Source organism: Schistocerca serialis, chromosome 2, assembly GCF_023864345.2.
Source record: "Schistocerca serialis cubense isolate TAMUIC-IGC-003099 chromosome 2, iqSchSeri2.2, whole genome shotgun sequence".
NCBI lineage: Eukaryota > Metazoa > Arthropoda > Insecta > Orthoptera > Acrididae > Schistocerca > Schistocerca serialis.
Genome location: NC_064639.1, coordinates 804,886,647 through 804,901,302, shown reverse-complemented (window position 1 = coordinate 804,901,302; position 14,656 = coordinate 804,886,647). Strand labels below are relative to the sequence as shown.

General features: G+C 49.3%; 16 non-coding genes across 16 annotated transcripts; 11 read left to right on the top strand and 5 right to left on the bottom strand.

Annotated features, from left to right (window-relative positions):
* Positions 1 to 507: 507 nt before the first annotated feature.
* Trnap-ugg (transfer RNA proline (anticodon UGG)) lies at positions 508 to 579 on the top strand. Its single transcript has one exon. It is a non-coding gene; the product is annotated as a tRNA-Pro (tRNA).
* A 601-nt stretch (positions 580 to 1,180) lies between these two features.
* Positions 1,181 to 1,253, bottom strand: Trnav-uac (transfer RNA valine (anticodon UAC)). Its single transcript has one exon. It is a non-coding gene; the product is annotated as a tRNA-Val (tRNA).
* Positions 1,254 to 1,488: 235 nt separating this feature from the next.
* Positions 1,489 to 1,560, top strand: Trnap-cgg (transfer RNA proline (anticodon CGG)). The gene has a single exon. It is a non-coding gene; the product is annotated as a tRNA-Pro (tRNA).
* A 1,648-nt stretch (positions 1,561 to 3,208) lies between these two features.
* Trnap-ugg (transfer RNA proline (anticodon UGG)) lies at positions 3,209 to 3,280 on the top strand. The gene has a single exon. It is a non-coding gene; the product is annotated as a tRNA-Pro (tRNA).
* A 601-nt stretch (positions 3,281 to 3,881) lies between these two features.
* Positions 3,882 to 3,954, bottom strand: Trnav-uac (transfer RNA valine (anticodon UAC)). Its single transcript has one exon. It is a non-coding gene; the product is annotated as a tRNA-Val (tRNA).
* A 235-nt stretch (positions 3,955 to 4,189) lies between these two features.
* Positions 4,190 to 4,261, top strand: Trnap-cgg (transfer RNA proline (anticodon CGG)). The gene has a single exon. It is a non-coding gene; the product is annotated as a tRNA-Pro (tRNA).
* Positions 4,262 to 5,909: 1,648 nt separating this feature from the next.
* Positions 5,910 to 5,981, top strand: Trnap-ugg (transfer RNA proline (anticodon UGG)). Its single transcript has one exon. It is a non-coding gene; the product is annotated as a tRNA-Pro (tRNA).
* A 601-nt stretch (positions 5,982 to 6,582) lies between these two features.
* Positions 6,583 to 6,655, bottom strand: Trnav-uac (transfer RNA valine (anticodon UAC)). Its single transcript has one exon. It is a non-coding gene; the product is annotated as a tRNA-Val (tRNA).
* Positions 6,656 to 6,890: 235 nt separating this feature from the next.
* Trnap-cgg (transfer RNA proline (anticodon CGG)) lies at positions 6,891 to 6,962 on the top strand. Its single transcript has one exon. It is a non-coding gene; the product is annotated as a tRNA-Pro (tRNA).
* A 1,648-nt stretch (positions 6,963 to 8,610) lies between these two features.
* Positions 8,611 to 8,682, top strand: Trnap-ugg (transfer RNA proline (anticodon UGG)). Its single transcript has one exon. It is a non-coding gene; the product is annotated as a tRNA-Pro (tRNA).
* A 601-nt stretch (positions 8,683 to 9,283) lies between these two features.
* Trnav-uac (transfer RNA valine (anticodon UAC)) lies at positions 9,284 to 9,356 on the bottom strand. Its single transcript has one exon. It is a non-coding gene; the product is annotated as a tRNA-Val (tRNA).
* Positions 9,357 to 9,591: 235 nt separating this feature from the next.
* On the top strand, positions 9,592 to 9,663 carry Trnap-cgg (transfer RNA proline (anticodon CGG)). The gene has a single exon. It is a non-coding gene; the product is annotated as a tRNA-Pro (tRNA).
* Positions 9,664 to 11,311: 1,648 nt separating this feature from the next.
* On the top strand, positions 11,312 to 11,383 carry Trnap-ugg (transfer RNA proline (anticodon UGG)). Its single transcript has one exon. It is a non-coding gene; the product is annotated as a tRNA-Pro (tRNA).
* Positions 11,384 to 11,984: 601 nt separating this feature from the next.
* Trnav-uac (transfer RNA valine (anticodon UAC)) lies at positions 11,985 to 12,057 on the bottom strand. Its single transcript has one exon. It is a non-coding gene; the product is annotated as a tRNA-Val (tRNA).
* A 235-nt stretch (positions 12,058 to 12,292) lies between these two features.
* Positions 12,293 to 12,364, top strand: Trnap-cgg (transfer RNA proline (anticodon CGG)). Its single transcript has one exon. It is a non-coding gene; the product is annotated as a tRNA-Pro (tRNA).
* A 1,649-nt stretch (positions 12,365 to 14,013) lies between these two features.
* Trnap-ugg (transfer RNA proline (anticodon UGG)) lies at positions 14,014 to 14,085 on the top strand. Its single transcript has one exon. It is a non-coding gene; the product is annotated as a tRNA-Pro (tRNA).
* The last annotated feature ends 571 nt before the right edge of the window (positions 14,086 to 14,656 follow it).

Sequence of the window (14,656 nt, the reverse complement as noted above, 5' to 3'; positions counted from 1 at the left end):
ACTACTATCGCTGTTGGAAACCAGGTGATAACCGCACAGTATTTTAGAGACGATCAGGTAATGAAAATTTAGAATAAGTAAAACAGTATCAAAAGAAGTTGTGTGGTGGAGCAGCACATGCAATTCACGCTTCCTAGATAATCGTTACTGCATAGAATAATTCTTTTGTCTGCGGCGTCTTCAGTATCCGTCTTCTGGAAGTTTTGCTTGCAGTATATTGTGCAATCTTTTCGTTATGAGTTGGTGCTTGGTTTCCCGATGTTCTTTTGTTTAGTGCATTCGCCTTCTCTTAACCCTGAGAAACCACATACCGAAACTGAGGCACTGCCGGCTGTTCATAAGCAGTGCTCGATGAAGTTATTTCGCTTTTTATTCGTTGCCTTTAATATTCTTCTCATCAGTGGTGAGTGCTGCCTGCAGAAAGCGTTTATCTTGCGAATTCGCGTGAAAGTTTGTGTTCCCTGTGAGGCCCACTACTTGGGATTAACTTGACTGCTCCAGCCAGGTGGCTCGTTGGTCTAGGGGTATGATTCCTGCTTTGGGTGCAGGAAGTCCCGGGTTCAAATCCCGGACGAGCCCTGCCATTTTGACCGTGCTGAAGAGTAGGTGGAACTCAGCCCCGGTTGCAGCTCCTCAATGAAGAGTTGACGCCTGTTATAGCACGTGGATATAACAAGAATGCGGCACCAGTAAAGTACGTAGGTGGAATTCGGTAGAAAGGCAGACGGTAATTTTGCATGCAACGGAAAACAAGGTTGTCTTTGCGGGATATGTGCACCGTGAGTGGAGATTCAGCTTAATTGTGCGACAGTCTACCCTCATCTTACTAGCGACGGCAACAACCAAGGGGTGGCATGTAAGATTGAGCGTGGCTAAGAGTTTCTCATTATTAGTTTGCATCACACTTTGACAGAGCTGTGACAAGGCGAGTAGGGTGAGCTCAGGAAAGCCAGTAGCAAGCGCACTTGAAGTAGCCCTGAAGAACCGGATTATAAATTTTGCCTGCCATAATGGAGCTAGGGGCATTCTCAGTTACCAAATACCGGTGCAATAAGAGAGCAACAGTATTTGACAGTAAAATGACGCCCTATCCGTCTAGCATACAACATTGCTTGTCTCTGCATACGCGGACGTGAGGTCATCTCGGAAATGAAATGCGAAATGTAGATTAAAATTGTTGTGCTCCCGCCCGGGATCGAACCGGGGACCTTCTGCGTGTAAAGCAGACGTGATAACCGCTACACCACGGAAACAACGGTCATTTTCATGTACCACCCGGAGACTCGTAATAGCAACAGTTTCTCTTCTGTGTTAGCAAGGGCATCGGCTACGAGCTCCCTCCGATTCGTGAAGTTCCTGTAGTAAAAGACGTCGATGGAAACAATCTAACCGCGACAGACAGGGAGAACGCTGGCTGAGCTGCAGCCCTACATGGTGAGGCCATCAAAGGTGGCGTCATTCACATGCAGTGCGTTTTCGGAACGAATAGGCTCGTTGGTCTAGGGGTATGATTCCTGCTTCGGGTGCAGGAGGTCCCGGGTTCAAATCCCGGACGAGCCCTTGGTTTTGTACAACGGTGTGGTAACAAATCGCATGGCGGCGGCTGTTTCGCGCATTTCCAGGCCTCCAAGTCAGCGCTAAAATCCGACAACCAGTTCTGAAACCGTTTCATGTTTCATTTGAGCCATGTGCACCCTGCTGATGGAACGTTTGAAGTTGATTTAAATGAACACAGTAGAGATCGTAGCAAGTGTCTTGCTGAGTGCGACGAAAACGGGTTTCCGCCCGCAATCGAGCCGGGGACCTTCTGCGTGTTCGGCACGGCGCCTGGGCTCGGCGGCAGCTGCTGCTCTTTCCTTCCTTACGAGATACCGTCGATTCGCGCAGTCGTTATTGCAAAAGATGTCACCAAAGGCAATCGCTTCGTTAGCGGCACTTTGCCTGGGCTCGGCGGCAGCTCTACATGGAGGCACCAGCAGCCCAGCCAGGCCGCCGCCGGCACCGGTGCGCCACAGCGCAAGGAGCCGGCGGCCGCCCTGCAATGCCCCTGTCGTTGCATATTCCACCCGCCTCATATCCTCTCCATGTCTGACTCACTACCCCAAATGACACTGCAGTCGACGTGCTTATTACTATCGCTTTTGGAAGAACCAAGGCGCAGTATTCTAGTGTCGAACCGGTACTGCAAATTGGGATTAAGCAAAAATTTATTGTGTGGTCGAGCGACAGCCTCGGCTCGCTCTTCCTACATGATCGCTTCTTGTGCGGAATAATTCCTAGCTCGCCGATGGCTTCAGAGTTGGTCTTCTCGAAGTTTTGCTTTCGCACTGCATTCCGCAATCTTTTCGTTATGAGTTGTGTGCTTCGGTTACCCGACTTTCTTGTGTTTAGTGCGTTTGGCATCTCTTAACCCTTAGCCACCGCTTGCCGAAATTTCCACACTATCATCTGTCGACCTGCAGAGCTCGATGAAGGCCTCGCGGCCGTTCCTGAGCTCGTGGAACGGTCGAATCTGTAGTTGTTTCCAGATCTCTCCCACACAACGGCCTCCCAGAAGCTTGGATTACAGAAGTACGCCACTACTCCCAGCCGGAGATTCACGATTGAAAGCAGAATGACATGAGCTACACGCAGCTCTGAAATTTTTTTTTTTTTTTTTTGTGTCTGACCTACTTTGAAAGACTTTGTAGTCGACTTACTTACTACTATCGCTGTTGGAAACCAGGTGATAACCGCACAGTATTTTAGAGACGATCAGGTAATGAAAATTTAGAATAAGTAAAACAGTATCAAAAGAAGTTGTGTGGTGGAGCAGCACATGCAATTCACGCTTCCTAGATAATCGTTACTGCATAGAATAATTCTTTTGTCTGCGGCGTCTTCAGTATCCGTCTTCTGGAAGTTTTGCTTGCAGTATATTGTGCAATCTTTTCGTTATGAGTTGGTGCTTGGTTTCCCGATGTTCTTTTGTTTAGTGCATTCGCCTTCTCTTAACCCTGAGAAACCACATACCGAAACTGAGGCACTGCCGGCTGTTCATAAGCAGTGCTCGATGAAGTTATTTCGCTTTTTATTCGTTGCCTTTAATATTCTTCTCATCAGTGGTGAGTGCTGCCTGCAGAAAGCGTTTATCTTGCGAATTCGCGTGAAAGTTTGTGTTCCCTGTGAGGCCCACTACTTGGGATTAACTTGACTGCTCCAGCCAGGTGGCTCGTTGGTCTAGGGGTATGATTCCTGCTTTGGGTGCAGGAAGTCCCGGGTTCAAATCCCGGACGAGCCCTGCCATTTTGACCGTGCTGAAGAGTAGGTGGAACTCAGCCCCGGTTGCAGCTCCTCAATGAAGAGTTGACGCCTGTTATAGCACGTGGATATAACAAGAATGCGGCACCAGTAAAGTACGTAGGTGGAATTCGGTAGAAAGGCAGACGGTAATTTTGCATGCAACGGAAAACAAGGTTGTCTTTGCGGGATATGTGCACCGTGAGTGGAGATTCAGCTTAATTGTGCGACAGTCTACCCTCATCTTACTAGCGACGGCAACAACCAAGGGGTGGCATGTAAGATTGAGCGTGGCTAAGAGTTTCTCATTATTAGTTTGCATCACACTTTGACAGAGCTGTGACAAGGCGAGTAGGGTGAGCTCAGGAAAGCCAGTAGCAAGCGCACTTGAAGTAGCCCTGAAGAACCGGATTATAAATTTTGCCTGCCATAATGGAGCTAGGGGCATTCTCAGTTACCAAATACCGGTGCAATAAGAGAGCAACAGTATTTGACAGTAAAATGACGCCCTATCCGTCTAGCATACAACATTGCTTGTCTCTGCATACGCGGACGTGAGGTCATCTCGGAAATGAAATGCGAAATGTAGATTAAAATTGTTGTGCTCCCGCCCGGGATCGAACCGGGGACCTTCTGCGTGTAAAGCAGACGTGATAACCGCTACACCACGGAAACAACGGTCATTTTCATGTACCACCCGGAGACTCGTAATAGCAACAGTTTCTCTTCTGTGTTAGCAAGGGCATCGGCTACGAGCTCCCTCCGATTCGTGAAGTTCCTGTAGTAAAAGACGTCGATGGAAACAATCTAACCGCGACAGACAGGGAGAACGCTGGCTGAGCTGCAGCCCTACATGGTGAGGCCATCAAAGGTGGCGTCATTCACATGCAGTGCGTTTTCGGAACGAATAGGCTCGTTGGTCTAGGGGTATGATTCCTGCTTCGGGTGCAGGAGGTCCCGGGTTCAAATCCCGGACGAGCCCTTGGTTTTGTACAACGGTGTGGTAACAAATCGCATGGCGGCGGCTGTTTCGCGCATTTCCAGGCCTCCAAGTCAGCGCTAAAATCCGACAACCAGTTCTGAAACCGTTTCATGTTTCATTTGAGCCATGTGCACCCTGCTGATGGAACGTTTGAAGTTGATTTAAATGAACACAGTAGAGATCGTAGCAAGTGTCTTGCTGAGTGCGACGAAAACGGGTTTCCGCCCGCAATCGAGCCGGGGACCTTCTGCGTGTTCGGCACGGCGCCTGGGCTCGGCGGCAGCTGCTGCTCTTTCCTTCCTTACGAGATACCGTCGATTCGCGCAGTCGTTATTGCAAAAGATGTCACCAAAGGCAATCGCTTCGTTAGCGGCACTTTGCCTGGGCTCGGCGGCAGCTCTACATGGAGGCACCAGCAGCCCAGCCAGGCCGCCGCCGGCACCGGTGCGCCACAGCGCAAGGAGCCGGCGGCCGCCCTGCAATGCCCCTGTCGTTGCATATTCCACCCGCCTCATATCCTCTCCATGTCTGACTCACTACCCCAAATGACACTGCAGTCGACGTGCTTATTACTATCGCTTTTGGAAGAACCAAGGCGCAGTATTCTAGTGTCGAACCGGTACTGCAAATTGGGATTAAGCAAAAATTTATTGTGTGGTCGAGCGACAGCCTCGGCTCGCTCTTCCTACATGATCGCTTCTTGTGCGGAATAATTCCTAGCTCGCCGATGGCTTCAGAGTTGGTCTTCTCGAAGTTTTGCTTTCGCACTGCATTCCGCAATCTTTTCGTTATGAGTTGTGTGCTTCGGTTACCCGACTTTCTTGTGTTTAGTGCGTTTGGCATCTCTTAACCCTTAGCCACCGCTTGCCGAAATTTCCACACTATCATCTGTCGACCTGCAGAGCTCGATGAAGGCCTCGCGGCCGTTCCTGAGCTCGTGGAACGGTCGAATCTGTAGTTGTTTCCAGATCTCTCCCACACAACGGCCTCCCAGAAGCTTGGATTACAGAAGTACGCCACTACTCCCAGCCGGAGATTCACGATTGAAAGCAGAATGACATGAGCTACACGCAGCTCTGAAATTTTTTTTTTTTTTTTTTGTGTCTGACCTACTTTGAAAGACTTTGTAGTCGACTTACTTACTACTATCGCTGTTGGAAACCAGGTGATAACCGCACAGTATTTTAGAGACGATCAGGTAATGAAAATTTAGAATAAGTAAAACAGTATCAAAAGAAGTTGTGTGGTGGAGCAGCACATGCAATTCACGCTTCCTAGATAATCGTTACTGCATAGAATAATTCTTTTGTCTGCGGCGTCTTCAGTATCCGTCTTCTGGAAGTTTTGCTTGCAGTATATTGTGCAATCTTTTCGTTATGAGTTGGTGCTTGGTTTCCCGATGTTCTTTTGTTTAGTGCATTCGCCTTCTCTTAACCCTGAGGAACCACATACCGAAACTGAGGCACTGCCGGCTGTTCATAAGCAGTGCTCGATGAAGTTATTTCGCTTTTTATTCGTTGCCTTTAATATTCTTCTCATCAGTGGTGAGTGCTGCCTGCAGAAAGCGTTTATCTTGCGAATTCGCGTGAAAGTTTGTGTTCCCTGTGAGGCCCACTACTTGGGATTAACTTGACTGCTCCAGCCAGGTGGCTCGTTGGTCTAGGGGTATGATTCCTGCTTTGGGTGCAGGAGGTCCCGGGTTCAAATCCCGGACGAGCCCTGCCATTTTGACCGTGCTGAAGAGTAGGTGGAACTCAGCCCCGGTTGCAGCTCCTCAATGAAGAGTTGACGCCTGTTATAGCACGTGGATATAACAAGAATGCGGCACCAGTAAAGTACGTAGGTGGAATTCGGTAGAAAGGCAGACGGTAATTTTGCATGCAACGGAAAACAAGGTTGTCTTTGCGGGATATGTGCACCGTGAGTGGAGATTCAGCTTAATTGTGCGACAGTCTACCCTCATCTTACTAGCGACGGCAACAACCAAGGGGTGGCATGTAAGATTGAGCGTGGCTAAGAGTTTCTCATTATTAGTTTGCATCACACTTTGACAGAGCTGTGACAAGGCGAGTAGGGTGAGCTCAGGAAAGCCAGTAGCAAGCGCACTTGAAGTAGCCCTGAAGAACCGGATTATAAATTTTGCCTGCCATAATGGAGCTAGGGGCGTTCTCAGTTACCAAATACCGGTGCAATAAGAGAGCAACAGTATTTGACAGTAAAATGACGCCCTATCCGTCTAGCATACAACATTGCTTGTCTCTGCATACGCGGACGTGAGGTCATCTCGGAAATGAAATCCGAAATGTAGATTAAAATTGTTGTGTTCCCGCCCGGGATCGAACCGGGGACCTTCTGCGTGTAAAGCAGACGTGATAACCGCTACACCACGGAAACAACGGTCATTTTCATGTACCACCCGGAGACTCGTAATAGCAACAGTTTCTCTTCTGTGTTAGCAAGGGCATCGGCTACGAGCTCCCTCCGATTCGTGAAGTTCCTGTAGTAAAAGACGTCGATGGAAACAATCTAACCGCGACAGACAGGGAGAACGCTGGCTGAGCTGCAGCCCTACATGGTGAGGCCATCAAAGGTGGCGTCATTCACATGCAGTGCGTTTTCGGAACGAATAGGCTCGTTGGTCTAGGGGTATGATTCCTGCTTCGGGTGCAGGAGGTCCCGGGTTCAAATCCCGGACGAGCCCTTGGTTTTGTACAACGGTGTGGTAACAAATCGCATGGCGGCGGCTGTTTCGCGCATTTCCAGGCCTCCAAGTCAGCGCTAAAATCCGACAACCAGTTCTGAAACCGTTTCATGTTTCATTTGAGCCATGTGCACCCTGCTGATGGAACGTTTGAAGTTGATTTAAATGAACACAGTAGAGATCGTAGCAAGTGTCTTGCTGAGTGCGACGAAAACGGGTTTCCGCCCGCAATCGAGCCGGGGACCTTCTGCGTGTTCGGCACGGCGCCTGGGCTCGGCGGCAGCTGCTGCTCTTTCCTTCCTTACGAGATACCGTCGATTCGCGCAGTCGTTATTGCAAAAGATGTCACCAAAGGCAATCGCTTCGTTAGCGGCACTTTGCCTGGGCTCGGCGGCAGCTCTACATGGAGGCACCAGCAGCCCAGCCAGGCCGCCGCCGGCACCGGTGCGCCACAGCGCAAGGAGCCGGCGGCCGCCCTGCAATGCCCCTGTCGTTGCATATTCCACCCGCCTCATATCCTCTCCATGTCTGACTCACTACCCCAAATGACACTGCAGTCGACGTGCTTATTACTATCGCTTTTGGAAGAACCAAGGCGCAGTATTCTAGTGTCGAACCGGTACTGCAAATTGGGATTAAGCAAAAATTTATTGTGTGGTCGAGCGACAGCCTCGGCTCGCTCTTCCTACATGATCGCTTCTTGTGCGGAATAATTCCTAGCTCGCCGATGGCTTCAGAGTTGGTCTTCTCGAAGTTTTGCTTTCGCACTGCATTCCGCAATCTTTTCGTTATGAGTTGTGTGCTTCGGTTACCCGACTTTCTTGTGTTTAGTGCGTTTGGCATCTCTTAACCCTTAGCCACCGCTTGCCGAAATTTCCACACTATCATCTGTCGACCTGCAGAGCTCGATGAAGGCCTCGCGGCCGTTCCTGAGCTCGTGGAACGGTCGAATCTGTAGTTGTTTCCAGATCTCTCCCACACAACGGCCTCCCAGAAGCTTGGATTACAGAAGTACGCCACTACTCCCAGCCGGAGATTCACGATTGAAAGCAGAATGACATGAGCTACACGCAGCTCTGAAATTTTTTTTTTTTTTTTTTGTGTCTGACCTACTTTGAAAGACTTTGTAGTCGACTTACTTACTACTATCGCTGTTGGAAACCAGGTGATAACCGCACAGTATTTTAGAGACGATCAGGTAATGAAAATTTAGAATAAGTAAAACAGTATCAAAAGAAGTTGTGTGGTGGAGCAGCACATGCAATTCACGCTTCCTAGATAATCGTTACTGCATAGAATAATTCTTTTGTCTGCGGCGTCTTCAGTATCCGTCTTCTGGAAGTTTTGCTTGCAGTATATTGTGCAATCTTTTCGTTATGAGTTGGTGCTTGGTTTCCCGATGTTCTTTTGTTTAGTGCATTCGCCTTCTCTTAACCCTGAGGAACCACATACCGAAACTGAGGCACTGCCGGCTGTTCATAAGCAGTGCTCGATGAAGTTATTTCGCTTTTTATTCGTTGCCTTTAATATTCTTCTCATCAGTGGTGAGTGCTGCCTGCAGAAAGCGTTTATCTTGCGAATTCGCGTGAAAGTTTGTGTTCCCTGTGAGGCCCACTACTTGGGATTAACTTGACTGCTCCAGCCAGGTGGCTCGTTGGTCTAGGGGTATGATTCCTGCTTTGGGTGCAGGAGGTCCCGGGTTCAAATCCCGGACGAGCCCTGCCATTTTGACCGTGCTGAAGAGTAGGTGGAACTCAGCCCCGGTTGCAGCTCCTCAATGAAGAGTTGACGCCTGTTATAGCACGTGGATATAACAAGAATGCGGCACCAGTAAAGTACGTAGGTGGAATTCGGTAGAAAGGCAGACGGTAATTTTGCATGCAACGGAAAACAAGGTTGTCTTTGCGGGATATGTGCACCGTGAGTGGAGATTCAGCTTAATTGTGCGACAGTCTACCCTCATCTTACTAGCGACGGCAACAACCAAGGGGTGGCATGTAAGATTGAGCGTGGCTAAGAGTTTCTCATTATTAGTTTGCATCACACTTTGACAGAGCTGTGACAAGGCGAGTAGGGTGAGCTCAGGAAAGCCAGTAGCAAGCGCACTTGAAGTAGCCCTGAAGAACCGGATTATAAATTTTGCCTGCCATAATGGAGCTAGGGGCGTTCTCAGTTACCAAATACCGGTGCAATAAGAGAGCAACAGTATTTGACAGTAAAATGACGCCCTATCCGTCTAGCATACAACATTGCTTGTCTCTGCATACGCGGACGTGAGGTCATCTCGGAAATGAAATCCGAAATGTAGATTAAAATTGTTGTGTTCCCGCCCGGGATCGAACCGGGGACCTTCTGCGTGTAAAGCAGACGTGATAACCGCTACACCACGGAAACAACGGTCATTTTCATGTACCACCCGGAGACTCGTAATAGCAACAGTTTCTCTTCTGTGTTAGCAAGGGCATCGGCTACGAGCTCCCTCCGATTCGTGAAGTTCCTGTAGTAAAAGACGTCGATGGAAACAATCTAACCGCGACAGACAGGGAGAACGCTGGCTGAGCTGCAGCCCTACATGGTGAGGCCATCAAAGGTGGCGTCATTCACATGCAGTGCGTTTTCGGAACGAATAGGCTCGTTGGTCTAGGGGTATGATTCCTGCTTCGGGTGCAGGAGGTCCCGGGTTCAAATCCCGGACGAGCCCTTGGTTTTGTACAACGGTGTGGTAACAAATCGCATGGCGGCGGCTGTTTCGCGCATTTCCAGGCCTCCAAGTCAGCGCTAAAATCCGACAACCAGTTCTGAAACCGTTTCATGTTTCATTTGAGCCATGTGCACCCTGCTGATGGAACGTTTGAAGTTGATTTAAATGAACACAGTAGAGATCGTAGCAAGTGTCTTGCTGAGTGCGACGAAAACGGGTTTCCGCCCGCAATCGAGCCGGGGACCTTCTGCGTGTTCGGCACGGCGCCTGGGCTCGGCGGCAGCTGCTGCTCTTTCCTTCCTTACGAGATACCGTCGATTCGCGCAGTCGTTATTGCAAAAGATGTCACCAAAGGCAATCGCTTCGTTAGCGGCACTTTGCCTGGGCTCGGCGGCAGCTCTACATGGAGGCACCAGCAGCCCAGCCAGGCCGCCGCCGGCACCGGTGCGCCACAGCGCAAGGAGCCGGCGGCCGCCCTGCAATGCCCCTGTCGTTGCATATTCCACCCGCCTCATATCCTCTCCATGTCTGACTCACTACCCCAAATGACACTGCAGTCGACGTGCTTATTACTATCGCTTTTGGAAGAACCAAGGCGCAGTATTCTAGTGTCGAACCGGTACTGCAAATTGGGATTAAGCAAAAATTTATTGTGTGGTCGAGCGACAGCCTCGGCTCGCTCTTCCTACATGATCGCTTCTTGTGCGGAATAATTCCTAGCTCGCCGATGGCTTCAGAGTTGGTCTTCTCGAAGTTTTGCTTTCGCACTGCATTCCGCAATCTTTTCGTTATGAGTTGTGTGCTTCGGTTACCCGACTTTCTTGTGTTTAGTGCGTTTGGCATCTCTTAACCCTTAGCCACCGCTTGCCGAAATTTCCACACTATCATCTGTCGACCTGCAGAGCTCGATGAAGGCCTCGCGGCCGTTCCTGAGCTCGTGGAACGGTCGAATCTGTAGTTGTTTCCAGATCTCTCCCACACAACGGCCTCCCAGAAGCTTGGATTACAGAAGTACGCCACTACTCCCAGCCGGAGATTCACGATTGAAAGCAGAATGACATGAGCTACACGCAGCTCTGAAATTTTTTTTTTTTTTTTTTGTGTCTGACCTACTTTGAAAGACTTTGTAGTCGACTTACTTACTACTATCGCTGTTGGAAACCAGGTGATAACCGCACAGTATTTTAGAGACGATCAGGTAATGAAAATTTAGAATAAGTAAAACAGTATCAAAAGAAGTTGTGTGGTGGAGCAGCACATGCAATTCACGCTTCCTAGATAATCGTTACTGCATAGAATAATTCTTTTGTCTGCGGCGTCTTCAGTATCCGTCTTCTGGAAGTTTTGCTTGCAGTATATTGTGCAATCTTTTCGTTATGAGTTGGTGCTTGGTTTCCCGATGTTCTTTTGTTTAGTGCATTCGCCTTCTCTTAACCCTGAGGAACCACATACCGAAACTGAGGCACTGCCGGCTGTTCATAAGCAGTGCTCGATGAAGTTATTTCGCTTTTTATTCGTTGCCTTTAATATTCTTCTCATCAGTGGTGAGTGCTGCCTGCAGAAAGCGTTTATCTTGCGAATTCGCGTGAAAGTTTGTGTTCCCTGTGAGGCCCACTACTTGGGATTAACTTGACTGCTCCAGCCAGGTGGCTCGTTGGTCTAGGGGTATGATTCCTGCTTTGGGTGCAGGAGGTCCCGGGTTCAAATCCCGGACGAGCCCTGCCATTTTGACCGTGCTGAAGAGTAGGTGGAACTCAGCCCCGGTTGCAGCTCCTCAATGAAGAGTTGACGCCTGTTATAGCACGTGGATATAACAAGAATGCGGCACCAGTAAAGTACGTAGGTGGAATTCGGTAGAAAGGCAGACGGTAATTTTGCATGCAACGGAAAACAAGGTTGTCTTTGCGGGATATGTGCACCGTGAGTGGAGATTCAGCTTAATTGTGCGACAGTCTACCCTCATCTTACTAGCGACGGCAACAACCAAGGGGTGGCATGTAAGATTGAGCGTGGCTAAGAGTTTCTCATTATTAGTTTGCATCACACTTTGACAGAGCTGTGACAAGGCGAGTAGGGTGAGCTCAGGAAAGCCAGTAGCAAGCGCACTTGAAGTAGCCCTGAAGAACCGGATTATAAATTTTGCCTGCCATAATGGAGCTAGGGGCGTTCTCAGTTACCAAATACCGGTGCAATAAGAGAGCAACAGTATTTGACAGTAAAATGACGCCCTATCCGTCTAGCATACAACATTGCTTGTCTCTGCATACGCGGACGTGAGGTCATCTCGGAAATGAAATCCGAAATGTAGATTAAAATTGTTGTGTTCCCGCCCGGGATCGAACCGGGGACCTTCTGCGTGTAAAGCAGACGTGATAACCGCTACACCACGGAAACAACGGTCATTTTCATGTACCACCCGGAGACTCGTAATAGCAACAGTTTCTCTTCTGTGTTAGCAAGGGCATCGGCTACGAGCTCCCTCCGATTCGTGAAGTTCCTGTAGTAAAAGACGTCGATGGAAACAATCTAACCGCGACAGACAGGGAGAACGCTGGCTGAGCTGCAGCCCTACATGGTGAGGCCATCAAAGGTGGCGTCATTCACATGCAGTGCGTTTTCGGAACGAATAGGCTCGTTGGTCTAGGGGTATGATTCCTGCTTCGGGTGCAGGAGGTCCCGGGTTCAAATCCCGGACGAGCCCTTGGTTTTGTACAACGGTGTGGTAACAAATCGCATGGCGGCGGCTGTTTCGCGCATTTCCAGGCCTCCAAGTCAGCGCTAAAATCCGACAACCAGTTCTGAAACCGTTTCATGTTTCATTTGAGCCATGTGCACCCTGCTGATGGAACGTTTGAAGTTGATTTAAATGAACACAGTAGAGATCGTAGCAAGTGTCTTGCTGAGTGCGACGAAAACGGGTTTCCGCCCGCAATCGAGCCGGGGACCTTCTGCGTGTTCGGCACGGCGCCTGGGCTCGGCGGCAGCTGCTGCTCTTTCCTTCCTTACGAGATACCGTCGATTCGCGCAGTCGTTATTGCAAAAGATGTCACCAAAGGCAATCGCTTCGTTAGCGGCACTTTGCCTGGGCTCGGCGGCAGCTCTACATGGAGGCACCAGCAGCCCAGCCAGGCCGCCGCCGGCACCGGTGCGCCACAGCGCAAGGAGCCGGCGGCCGCCCTGCAATGCCCCTGTCGTTGCATATTCCACCCGCCTCATATCCTCTCCATGTCTGACTCACTACCCCAAATGACACTGCAGTCGACGTGCTTATTACTATCGCTTTTGGAAGAACCAAGGCGCAGTATTCTAGTGTCGAACCGGTACTGCAAATTGGGATTAAGCAAAAATTTATTGTGTGGTCGAGCGACAGCCTCGGCTCGCTCTTCCTACATGATCGCTTCTTGTGCGGAATAATTCCTAGCTCGCCGATGGCTTCAGAGTTGGTCTTCTCGAAGTTTTGCTTTCGCACTGCATTCCGCAATCTTTTCGTTATGAGTTGTGTGCTTCGGTTACCCGACTTTCTTGTGTTTAGTGCGTTTGGCATCTCTTAACCCTTAGCCACCGCTTGCCGAAATTTCCACACTATCATCTGTCGACCTGCAGAGCTCGATGAAGGCCTCGCGGCCGTTCCTGAGCTCGTGGAACGGTCGAATCTGTAGTTGTTTCCAGATCTCTCCCACACAACGGCCTCCCAGAAGCTTGGATTACAGAAGTACGCCACTACTCCCAGCCGGAGATTCACGATTGAAAGCAGAATGACATGAGCTACACGCAGCTCTGAAATTTTTTTTTTTTTTTTTTTGTGTCTGACCTACTTTGAAAGACTTTGTAGTCGACTTACTTACTACTATCGCTGTTGGAAACCAGGTGATAACCGCACAGTATTTTAGAGACGATCAGGTAATGAAAATTTAGAATAAGTAAAACAGTATCAAAAGAAGTTGTGTGGTGGAGCAGCACATGCAATTCACGCTTCCTAGATAATCGTTACTGCATAGAATAATTCTTTTGTCTGCGGCGTCTTCAGTATCCGTCTTCTGGAAGTTTTGCTTGCAGTATATTGTGCAATCTTTTCGTTATGAGTTGGTGCTTGGTTTCCCGATGTTCTTTTGTTTAGTGCATTCGCCTTCTCTTAACCCTGAGGAACCACATACCGAAACTGAGGCACTGCCGGCTGTTCATAAGCAGTGCTCGATGAAGTTATTTCGCTTTTTATTCGTTGCCTTTAATATTCTTCTCATCAGTGGTGAGTGCTGCCTGCAGAAAGCGTTTATCTTGCGAATTCGCGTGAAAGTTTGTGTTCCCTGTGAGGCCCACTACTTGGGATTAACTTGACTGCTCCAGCCAGGTGGCTCGTTGGTCTAGGGGTATGATTCCTGCTTTGGGTGCAGGAGGTCCCGGGTTCAAATCCCGGACGAGCCCTGCCATTTTGACCGTGCTGAAGAGTAGGTGGAACTCAGCCCCGGTTGCAGCTCCTCAATGAAGAGTTGACGCCTGTTATAGCACGTGGATATAACAAGAATGCGGCACCAGTAAAGTACGTAGGTGGAATTCGGTAGAAAGGCAGACGGTAATTTTGCATGCAACGGAAAACAAGGTTGTCTTTGCGGGATATGTGCACCGTGAGTGGAGATTCAGCTTAATTGTGCGACAGTCTACCCTCATCTTACTAGCGACGGCAACAACCAAGGGGTGGCATGTAAGATTGAGCGTGGCTAAGAGTTTCTCATTATTAGTTTGCATCACACTTTGACAGAGCTGTGACAAGGCGAGTAGGGTGAGCTCAGGAAAGCCAGTAGCAAGCGCACTTGAAGTAGCCCTGAAGAACCGGATTATAAATTTTGCCTGCCATAATGGAGCTAGGGGCGTTCTCAGTTACCAAATACCGGTGCAATAAGAGAGCAACAGTATTTGACAGTAAAATGACGCCCTATCCGTCTAGCATACAACATTGCTTGTCTCTGCATACGCGGACGTGAGGTCATCTCGGAAA